Consider the following 12,455-nt stretch of genomic DNA (forward strand, 5'->3'; position numbering starts at 1 on the left):
CCAGCAAAAGAAAAGAAGGTGTGCCGACTCGTTAAGTCTCTTTATGGACTAAAACAAGCATCGAGCAATGGCGTGCAAAAATTTGACCAAACATGTTGTGAAACGGGTTCAAGATTAACGAGTGTGATAAATGTGTGTATATTAAAAACACTCCAAATCATATAGTCATTTAATACTGCTTATATGTAGATGATATGTTGATAATGAGTAAAGACATTGCCGACATAAATGCTACAAAACACATGCTTGCTAGCAAATTTGATATGAAAGACCTAGGAGTTGCTGATTTAATTCTAGGAATTAAAATTCAAAGAAATTCTCAAGGTTTAGCATTGTCTCAATCTCATTATATTAAAATGGTACTTGAAAAATTCAAATATTTGAATTTCGGAAGTCGCGAGAACTCGATTGATCTGCGAACCGTTTCCTTTGTAAAGAATAAAGGTCAAAGCAAGTCTCAGATTGGATTATGCTCGAGTGTTGGGAAGTTTGATGTACATAATAATTGTACACGACACGATATAGCTTGTGCTATAAGTAAGCGCGAGTCGCTATACAAGTAATCGGCCAAACTTATTGGATGGCAATGAAACGAGTTTTGGGGTATTTGGAATATACCCGAGATTATCATTACACTATAACAAGTATCCGCCGGTAATTGAAGGATATAGTGATGCAAAAGCGGATGTCGATTCGACCGAAACTAAATCCACTAGTGGATATGTTTTTACCATTGGTGGAGGAGCAGTGTCATGGAAGTCATCTAAGCAGACGTGCATTGCTCGCTCTAACATGGAATCTGAATTTATAACGCTGGACAAAGCCGATGAAGAAGCTGAATGGCTTCAGAATTTCTTAGAAGACATTCCATTTTGGTCCAAACCTCTGGCACCTATATGCATACATTGCGATAGTCGCGCAATAGGAAGAGTGGGACGTTATGTATAACGAAAAATCTCGTCCGCATCTGACGAAGACATAATGCCAGATTGAACACTTCTCTCTAGTGGAATGATCACAATTGACTATGTCAAGTCAAAGGATAATGTGTCGGATCTTCACAAAAGGCCCTAGGTAGAGAGCGGAGTTGAGAAATCATCAAAGGGAATGGGACTATGGCGAGGGACAAGTCATCGTAAGCGTAACTCTACCTAGAAGGCGGAGATCCCAAGCTCTGGGTTGAAAGAGATCAAACAAAGTTATGATTGACGGTTCGACATTGTCGAACAACACGCCTTGGTCCGTTAAGCTGATGAAGACAATGTTCAGTAACAGGATAAAGCATTAAGGCTTTTTAATGATTTCTAAGTTTGATACAGGGTATATCAAATTATGTTTTTTTAAAGGATTACACGTTTAGGAATCACCTATGTAAGTGAGAAGTGGAAGCCGCTTGAGGAGAGTTTTAATCGAGCCGATTCTCTGCCCCACTTATGAAACCAGGCGGTGTACATGGTTGAAACAAACACAACAATGAGAACCAAAGACGGTTAAGGATTAATTGTGTGACCTATGTTGTCTAGGTATACACCAAAGCTCGATGGTTCAAAAATATCAAATCTCAGGCTGAGAGTATACCAGATATATGTTCGCTATGGAAAGTTCAAGGGAAACCTCTTTATATGCGATTAATCCTTATTTGCAAATCACATAGTTTTTTCATGCATATTTTCATTATAGCCATTCCCCATTCATGTGGGGGATTGTTAGGATTTTAAGCTTAAGCTTAGTTGGTGTGAATGAGAAATGGAGGAAAAATTGAAAATTTGAGCAAAGTTCCTTTTAGAAAGAGTACTTTGTACCACATTGGTAGTGGAAAGAGAGAGTTGTGTGTTTATATATCAAAACACATCCTCTAGCTCATAAAGAGAGACTCCCCTCGTGCCGTCATCGTCGCTCGGTTCGACTTCGGCTTTGGATTTGGATTTGGATATTCAATTTATTTCGCGGAATTTCCGACAACCATTTTTTGAAAAGGCAAGCCCTTCCCGAATGGTCACCTTGCTTGTTCGGAACAGTTTCTTCCCCCATATAAATTTCAAAGGCTTTGCCTCATTTTACCTGTGACTAAATTCGAACTTTCGGCAATTAAAATTTCTCAACTTCTTCTCTTTATATTCAGTGCATTGTTTTAACAAATACTAACCGTAAGTGTCCTGTGATTTGCTCTGTCAATTTGAGTTCGTCGGAGTTTTGTGGTTTGCATTGCTGCTACTACAGAAACGTTCTTCCGTTCTATCTTGGGAGGAAGTAACCCAGATCCTTTGGCAACAGTGAGGGGGTTATAATTCCTTAAGGACACACAAAAAACTTGTGGGCTCGGAAGATTTTTCTACTTCTTCTACATTTCTGTTTTCACGATTTTTCTGTTTCTGGTTTTGATTAACAAACACAAACTGATATAATAATCACTGTTGTGCTTTACGGGTAATAACAACAGTCATATATATACATTGATCGATGCATATAATAAGAATCTTCTATAAAATAAAATTTTAGCTATTTTCGTAATAACTTTAAAATATTGCTAAAACGGATAATTAGTGAGCTTAAATCATTATATGACGCAGTTTTCCCAATAAAGAAGTATGCAACTCTGGACCCTTTGGTACTCCAATAATTGCAAGTAATCACGATCTCGAAGCGTACCGAAGGGTCTTGAGGAAATACATAGTAATAATGTCACGTTTATAAAAATATGACTCAGATCAACTTGCTAAGACTTGGATAGGTCAAACTATGTATATATTCTTCTTTATTTGTCTAATGTTTTTTCGTTAAATTTGAATCGACGAACCATATATTCGTAAAAGGAATCTATATAGGGCTTCAAGGCGGAGAACATTTTTCAATTAAAAAGTGGAGTATAAATGAAGTTCCACAAAAAATGGACTGGATTTTTTTTTCTTCTTCCAGGAACCCAATTCTTCAAGTCTTGTCAAGTTACCAATTTCTTAGTAGGATTGCCTAATCAAGATGGATAAGCAATTCTAAACTCAAGTTTCTCTAATAAAAAAAATGTTTATATTTTGCTCGTTATTAAAGCTATAAAAGTAGTTTATTTTAAAATTGAAGCTAGACCAAGATGATGGATATTATTCTGCTAATAGATGAAGGAAATGTGTATTTGAATTTTCCTAATCCAATATTGATCATTTTTGACATTTAAATGGTAAACTGAGTAATTAAAGTCATAATTTTGTGCTTACAGAAGTACTGGAGACTGGAGTTCTATAATAGTGGCTTTTTGGACTATGAAGGAGTCGTTTGTAGTACATAAAGGGGATGTCACTCACATATGCTAAATGCAGCAAGATGATCAGACAGAATCCCAGATGTCACTTGTTGATCTCTTATCCTTATCTTAATATTTGGAATAATACTCAACAAAATGTTGTATTTTGTGACTTGCACATCATTGATATTAGTGTTAGACCTCTCTTTTGTTTTACAAAAATGTGGATCTAAAGTTTTGGACCGGAAAGTTTAAGACTTGGGTTCACTTTTTTGTGACAAAAAGAAGCTTAACACGATTAATGTCAATTGTGTGAGTCACATAATAAAATTTTCGATGTTTACACTCAATTAAACAATTAGTTTGAAAAATCATCAAATTCAAAGTGAAAATATGTATTTTTTAAAAACTATATACGGTTAGTTGTTAAAATCATCAGTCGGGCTGGCTCATTTGGTCAACGTGCCCTCAGGCCCTTGATGTCGGCCGCACAAACCCGAGTTCGATTCTGGGTTGCAGCATACTTTTTTGTTTCAGGTTAAGTAAGACTAAGACTGAGTACATGGAGTACAAATTCAGTGACGTGACGCAAGAGACAGATGTGGAAGTGAAGATCGAGGCACAAGTTATACCCAAAAAAAGGAGTTTCAAGTATCGTGGGTCCATAATACAAGGGGACAGGGAGATTGATGATGATGTCGCACACCGTATTGGAGCAGGGTGGATGAAATGGAGGCTCGCCTCTGGGGTGCTTTGCGAGAAGAAGGTGTCGCCTAGGATGAAAGGTAAGTTCTACATAGTGGTGGTTAGACCAGCTTTATTGTATGGGGTAGAGTGTTGGCCAGTTAAGAACACTCACATTCAAAAGATGAAGGTAGCGGAGATGCGAATGCTCATAGATGCGTGGTCATACTAGAAGAGATATGATTATGAATGAAGATATACGGGACAATATCATAATGGCCTCCGTAGAGGACAAGATGAGGGGAGCGAGACTGAGATGGTTTGAGTATGTGAAGAAGAGGCCTGAGGATGCACCAGTTAGGAGGTGTGAGAGATTGGCGATCTCAGGTGTTAGGAGAGGTAGAGGTAGGTCGAAGAAAAATTGAGGGGAGGTGATTAGACAGGACATGGCACAGCTCTAGCTGACTGAGGACATGATCTTAGATAGGAAGATTTGGAGGTCGAGGAATAGGATAAAAGGTTAGTGGATAGTTGAGTTTTTGCACTGTGTGTGAGAGAGATGGGGGGCTAGCCTTTCCATCTCCTCTTCTCCCTTTCTTAGTTATACTATTTTGGTATCGCGTAGTTCATTATCTTTATGTGTGTATTACTGTGTTGCGCCATCTATTTTGTATCTTGATATTTTGTTGTCTTATCTTTCCTGTAATCCTGCATAGACTACGTTTCTTTTGAGCTGAGGGTCTATCGGAAACAGTCACTCTATCCCGCAAAGGTAGAGGTAAGGTCTGCGTACATCCTACCCTCCCCAGACCCCAGAGATAAAGTTTGCGTACATCTTAACATGGGAAAAATTCCTATCATGCAGTTAAAATATTATCGCAATTTGCAACTATTTTTGATTTGGTAAAATTTAAAATGTGGAAGTGACTTACTGAGTCCCACAACGTTTATTTGTAGCATTAATCTTCTTTCTGCCTGCAACTAAGACATTATAGTAAGATGACCAAAGGAGGGCTAACACGAAGATTATCCCTATTTAATTTTTACCTTTAAATCTAGGATTATTTCTAAAACATATACTTAAAAACAAAGAAACGACAATTTTAGAGATTTCCTAGTTAGTGGTTTGTTTACTTCTTCCCTAGTCCTTTTTCTTAATTAGGTCTCCTCCCTTTCTCTAATTACAACTTCATTAAAATCCCTTTTAAACATGTTAAATCACTTGAATTTTTAACTAATAAGCCTGCTTCAACTATTAGCACCAAAAAGTGAGAGCGAGCATTTCATATAAAACTTCATTCTACACTTTGGTTGATCATTTCTTGAAAAATGATAATGGTGATGAAGGCTCCTCCATCAAAGGCATTGATTATCAAAATAAACTTGGTTTTCTTGGCTTGCTTCTTGATTGCTTACGCCGGCCTTCTTCTCCGTTTATCACGAAAATATGGCATCCCTTGAAATTACATGCTCAGTGCGCGAATGCCATCATAAGGTTTGTCCAGTTAGAGATGGTTTTAGTGAGCTTATAAGCTGATCAAACTAATTTATACGTACGTTTTGGCTTATCTAAGTACTTGAATATACGCCAAAATCAGCTAAAAATCATAAGTTTTTGTTGCCCGACTTATGACTTTTCAACTTTTAAACACTTTTGATTTAATCGAAATATTTACTACTTCATCCTTACTTTCTTCAATCCTAGTCTAACGTTTTTTTGTCATGCTTTCTCTTGAGCTGAGTGTCTTTCGAAAACAGTCTCCCTACCTCCCACGGTAGGAGTAAGGTTTGCGTACACTCTGCCTTCAGACCTCACTTGTGGGATTACACTGGGTATGCTATTGTTGTTGTTGTAGTATTTACTACTTCATCCTATATTTTTTGTGATTCTAAAAATATCATTTCCAAATGTAAAACATAATTTCCTCTTCATTCTATTACTGTCCTTTTACGATATGTAAGAGACACTTTTAAATTTATATTTGTTTAAATAGATTTAAGGGAATTTTATTCAAGCGGAACTAAAAGGAGCTTATCAGGCTTTTTACCAAACACCACAAGAACATATTATTATATTAGCACTTCGACCCCAACATATAATTACTTATTTTTATATAATCAAATTTAGCATTTAAAAAATTATTAGTACTGCGTTTACGTTACTTCTATATACTATTTGTGAAGTTGAGAAGATATTCAAGCCAATTCCTACTCAAAAGAGGAAAGAAATAAAAGGAAACTTTTTTTTTCTTTATTGGTTTTCGAGTGTGATTGGGATTTAGATCCTTTCTAGGAAAGGATTAGACCTAGCAGTATAAATACATGTTAGCTAGGATTTATTATGACAGAACATAGAACCTAATAGTATTCGATCTTTTAACTTACTTTCTCCCTTGATATTAATAAAAGTGCCGGCCGTTCTCCGTGGACTAGGATCACATTGATCCGAACCACGTTAATTACTGTGTTTTTATCGTACCGCGCTAACACTAATTAACAATGTAAAATAATTACTCACAATTATTGCATCTAGGTTAATGTAGATGGTCGTTTAACTTCATTTTTTTCCAAGTTATATACCAATTAAGGATTTATGCTTTAAAATTAATTGACTTGATAGTAAATATCTTTTTATGAATTGTCAATGCATAAAACTTAAACACGTATCTTTTTCTCGAATAGGCGGAAGGTGAGGTAAAGATGAAAGCAAAGTTGAAAGAGGCAGTGATGAATGGCAGAAAGGAAAATGATGAACAATCAGTTACCTCTTTCTTGGATACAATTATGGGAAAAAGTACGAAGATAGATATGGTGAATATGGAGGACGAAAATATTAGCAATTGGAATATGCATGGACAAATTCCTCCACAAAAGGGTACCGAGAGATCTCGGGTATTCGAGCCAGAGAACCTTTATTTGGTAAGGAATAGTATACCTCCTTACTGGTTCTACATGGCTCGAATTCGGATTACTCGGACCAGTAGATTTTATACGTGATGCCTAAGGAAATTAAAAAGAAAAAGAAGAAACATTACATATATAGACAAATTTACACTTAGTTATGCAATTGTAAAGCCCCATTTGATAGCATATTCAACTAGTACAGCCATCTCATCATCAACTATAAGACCATCTTTGTTTTTATCAGCATGTTGCATTGCCTGATAAGCTCTCAAACTACAACACCATAACCCCAAATCTTTGAAAGCATCCTGCAATTCTTGCTTATTCAATTTCCCATCTCCGTTTTTGTCATAACTCTTAAGAAGACATTTTAGTTCCTCCTCGGATAGCGGTTTTCTGTAGTTAGACATGCTAATCTAACGTTTTTTTTTAGATGGTTTGTGTTATAATTTCCAGGAACCACATTAAGGTGGTTTTTTATAGGTGCAAAAAGTGGTAACAATGTTCGTAAATAGTTGAGTGTGTTGTTTTCAAGAATTGGATTCGTGATCTAAAATAAGACTAAAGGATTTATCTTTTTATCTGTAGATAATAATAGAATCTAGTTCTTCGTCTTGGGACTTGGGGTAACTTCTTACTTACATGTTACATTTTATTTAGAATATATGATTTGAGTGATCTAAGGTGATGGTATATTGCATTCTACCTACTAGAGGTCTAAAGCCTTCTAAAATCTTCGAGATTCTCTTGAAAAAAGAAAAACAAAAAAGGTAAAGTGACGAAATGAAAACCAAATGTAATAGGAGAATTAAGGGACCAAATGTAATAGGAGAATTAAGTTCTGAACCCTTGTCAACTAAGATGTTAAATAAGAGACGTCGTAAAGTAATCAAGGGAACTAACAAATGTGAATTAATTAAAAATTATACAATAAATTATTTTGACCCTAATTTGGCAAGTTTAAAAGAGAAGGGAGCATAGTACTTTTGGTCATTTGGTTATTGGTGAATTCTGATTTTGGTCTTTGTGATATGTGGCCCAGTATATTTAACCTTCAATTAATTAAAATGTGTAATTTTGGTCCCTTTATGAAAAATTGTGAATATTTCCAAGCAAAGGAATTAAAAGTGTACATTTTAAATAATTGGTGGAGTAGTTAAATATGTCTTGTCAATTATCACAGGGACTAAAAACAAAATGTATCAATAAAGATGTGAATTGTGTGAAATGTGCACTTAATTTTATCTACTCCAATTCGTTTTGAAAAGTCTAATTTATCAACAAAAGGAATTTCAATTTGGGTAAGTAAAACTTGTAATTATGTAGCTAAAGTACCCCTCTGTCGAATTTATATATGGCGGTGATTAGATACAAAGCTTAAAATGTTAATTTAGCATATGTAATGTAATTTACTAGTTATAAATGAAAGAAACATATTAAAATAGTATTCGAATGTTAGAAAACTTCAAGTTGGAGTTAAATCTGAACAGTGATAAGTTTAAATTTCTGAAAGTCATAAATATTATTAACAAAAGTGACATATAAATTCGATTATCAGAAAAAGTGACATATAAATTGAGGTAATCAAAATATATGATTCTAAATTTTTTGCGGTTAATTTACACAAAATGTCACTCTTTTTGGGTTACATTAGATTTATGAGCAATTTACAGGATTGCCCTTCGCAGGGGGTGGTCTTTAATTTTTGCCCCTCAAATCAGTGGTCTTTAATTCTTTTTTTCCTTCGCTACAAGTCTCTTGGTTCCAGGTTTGAACCCCCGCTCAGTCAAAAATTTTAAAAAAAATTGCAAGGCATAAGTTGGGATTCGCAGGGCATAAGTTAAGTTTCAAACTCTACCTTAGGCAAAAAAAAGAAAAGAAAAAAAAAAAAATATATATATATATATATATATATATATATATATATATATATATATTTTGCTGGAATTTGCAAACCTCTGCTTTAAGGCCTAATTTTGGATAACAATTTGCCTTAAGCCATAAGCTGGGTCCAACTTATGCCTTGCGAATTCCAACTTCTGTCCTGCGAATCCCAACTTATGGCTTGCGTTTTTTTTTTTTTTTTTTTTTTTTTTAGCTAAAGTTCGAACCCGGACCTCACGGGAGTTAAGCGAAGGGCAAATATTAAAGACCACCAATTTGAGGGCAAAAATTAAAGACCACCCCAAAAGAAGGACAATCCGCGCAAAAAAAATGTAGATTTATCTCTATTTTAAAAAGTTGTGCACTGTAGCCCTTGGAACTAATAAAACTTCTAACTATTCTCTAAAGTTTTAGAATTTTAAATCGCCGTGTAATATTTTCTCATAAGATTATTAGCTTACTCAAATGATATTTTTAACTCGTGATTTAAAAGGTATATAAATTGTAAGACAATTAAAAAAATAATCATTTCTTAAACAACTATACCAAAAAGGGTCATCCTCGAAAATTTCTTATTTTTTTGCGCTAAGATCACATAATGTCGAGATACCAATTTGTCCATTGTTTGCTGCATTGTTGCAAATTTTGTAATAAGAGAAAGAATCGTACAACAGTTCAAAGGAAGAATTTATTCCATTATCCATAGGTTCTTGACGCAAGCTGCTTATAGTCATCTTCTATGACGTCATCAGTTAAATAAAAATATTTTCTGATGGTTTAACAACAACAGCAACAACAATAACATACCGAATTAATTCCTTAAATGGTCACTCAATTTAATCAAATTACCTAGTAAAGTTATTTAACTTTTTTTTTTTTTTTTGGTTCCTCATATGGTCATGTAAGTTTATATATTTGAATGGGTGGTTCTGGACTTTTAACTCCCGATTGCCCTATGAGCAAACCTTCAAATTCAAAAGTCAAAAATTTTGTACGAAGCAAAACTTATTAAACTTGAAGTTTTGTCCCTGCAGAATCCCACCTGTGATGCTATTCTTGTAAATCATGGTTGAGACTTGGACTCATATGCAGCTCAAACGACCCAATTCTTAATTTGGTGAACTTGAAATATTTCCAAAATGATTCAGCAATGAATATAGGGGAATTTCCATAAATAGCATTATTTAATGCCCCTAATGACAAATTATGATGCTATTACTAAGTTTTCAAAATATATATATAGCAACAGTTGTTTTTCAAAGGCTGAATATATATGCGGCCCCTTAAACTTGTTATTTTTTTTAATTTAAGCCTTGACCAAGAGTTGTCTTTTATTGAGCAACACGAGTTGAGTCAAAATATGTCTATTGAACACCTAAAAACAACCAACTAGAAATGTAAAACGAGTGTGTTACACGCGAATGATGTGGAAAATAAAACCATTCAGAAAAGACACATCAAAAGGAGAAAAAAATAAAAAATAAAAGGAAAAAAAGGGGACACCATCATCTCCTCCATTTCACTGGCCGCCATGTCCTCCACCGTCTTCCTCCACCAGCTATACCTTCAAATTATAGCTGGAATCAATGAGGTTTTAACTCACAACAAAACCCAATCAAATTCAGGTTCAAAATTAACGCAACGCCGATTTCAAACTCAAAGTTGAATCCTTAATAAATTTTAGCAATAACTTGTTGACAAAAAGTTCATGTAAACCCTTCGGAGTTTCTAGACGTCTTATTCCATCATTCTCAGTTGTGTAAAAGTGGTGATGACAATGGTAACATGAGAGAATACGTGGGAAGGTGGTGGCAGAATGGTGGAGAAAGAGGTTGAAGTAGAAAAAAAAATCAAAAATTAGAAAAATTTGGCATTCTCATGCACCCAAAATTAAGCGTAGTTCACGTATTGTGCCATCTTAGTGGAGTGTGTCTAATAGGCACATTTGGTATATAGATCAAGTGTTCAATAGGTACTGTTCTAAGTATAAGTGTCTAAATGAAAAAAAAAACAGATAAGTTTAAGGGGTTGTCTATGTGCTCGACCTTTTTCAAAATATATAACACACATGCACTAGCGGACATACTACATGATAGTCACACATGCATACATACACTAGTCGTCATATACATACGTACATTCATATATACATTGATCGTTGTATGTACATACATACATACAACAAAAATCTTCTATGAAATAAATTTTAGCTATTTTCGTAATAACTCTAAAATATTGCTAAAAAATGGATAATTAGTGAGCTTAAGTCGTTATATAACGTAATTTTGCCAATAAAGAAGTATGCAATACTGGACCCTTTGGTACTCCAATAATTGCAAGTAATCACTGTCTCAAGAGCAGCTGCAGGGTCTTGAGGAAATATATAGCAAGTAATAATGTCACGTTTATAAAAATATGACTCAGATCAACTTGCTAAGGCTTGGATAGGCCAAACTATATATCTATTCTTCTTTATTTGTCTAATGTTTTTTCATTAAAGTTGAATCGAGGAACCATATATTCGTAAAAGGAATCTATATCTATATAGGGCTTAAAGGCGGAGAACTTTTTTTCAGTTAAAAAGAGGAGTATAAAGTTCCACAAAAGATGGACTAGATTTTTTTTTCTGTCAGGAACCCAGTTCTTCTAGTCTTGTGAAGAATACTCATCTTCCCCCACCTTTTCTTTTTATTCCAGTTTTGGATAAGTTTCAATTTACCATCTTTTGAGTAGGATATTCTTGTTAGATATTTTGTAATATTTGGACGTCTTAAATGAACAGACATATTTGTTCGTGAAAAAGCATATCTTTATTCTGAAAAGTCATCTCTTAAATCTATAAATATAAGGACACTCCTGAAGTAGCATAGAAAAATCTGCAGGTATAACACGGGCTTTGTTGTATCTAAAGGAAATTGCTTGTATTTTTCCTAATGTATATACGGGTAATATCTCTTTAATATTGTTAGAAAAATAAGAAAATATAATCAAAGAAGAAGTGACTCTGAGGTGTGAAAATCAAGATGGATAAGCAATTCTAAACAGAATTTTCTCTTATAAAAGTTTATGTTTTGCTCGTTAATAAAGCTATAAAAGTAGTTTACTTTAATATTGAAGCTAAACCACGATGATGGATTCATGGATATTATTCAACTAATAGATGAAGGAAATGTGTATTTGAATTTTCCTAATCCAATATTGATCATTTTTGGCATTTAAATGGTAAATTGGGTAATTGAGGTCACAATTTTGTGCTTAGAGAAGTACTGGAATACATAATAGTGGCCTTTTGGACTATGAAGGAGTCGTTTGTAGTACACAAAGGGGATTTCACCCATATGCTAAATGCAGCTAGATGATAAGACAGAATCTTAGAACAGTATTGTAAGGCAATTTGTTCACTCAGCTTATTAAGACTTAACAAAAAAATTATTTTGCGACTTACACATTACCACTGATATTAATTGTGTTAGGTCTCTTTTTGTTTCAGAAAAAGGTGGATCAAAGTTTGTGGATAGAAAAGTATACAATTTGGGTTTACTTTTTTTTTTTTTTTGACAAAAAGAAGCTTAATATAACTAGTGTCAATTGTGTGAGTCACATTTTTTTTTTTAAAACTAAGATTTTCTTTTATTATTGACAAAGGAATCGTTACATAGTAACTATTAGGACACACCGGATGAAGGGGATTCCTTCGGTGCTTCTAAGCTCGCAAAAGTAGTAAGGAACAATGCTGAATGCTGTTTAT

Source organism: Lycium ferocissimum, chromosome 12 (genome assembly GCF_029784015.1).
Source record: "Lycium ferocissimum isolate CSIRO_LF1 chromosome 12, AGI_CSIRO_Lferr_CH_V1, whole genome shotgun sequence".
Lineage (NCBI taxonomy): Eukaryota > Viridiplantae > Streptophyta > Magnoliopsida > Solanales > Solanaceae > Lycium > Lycium ferocissimum.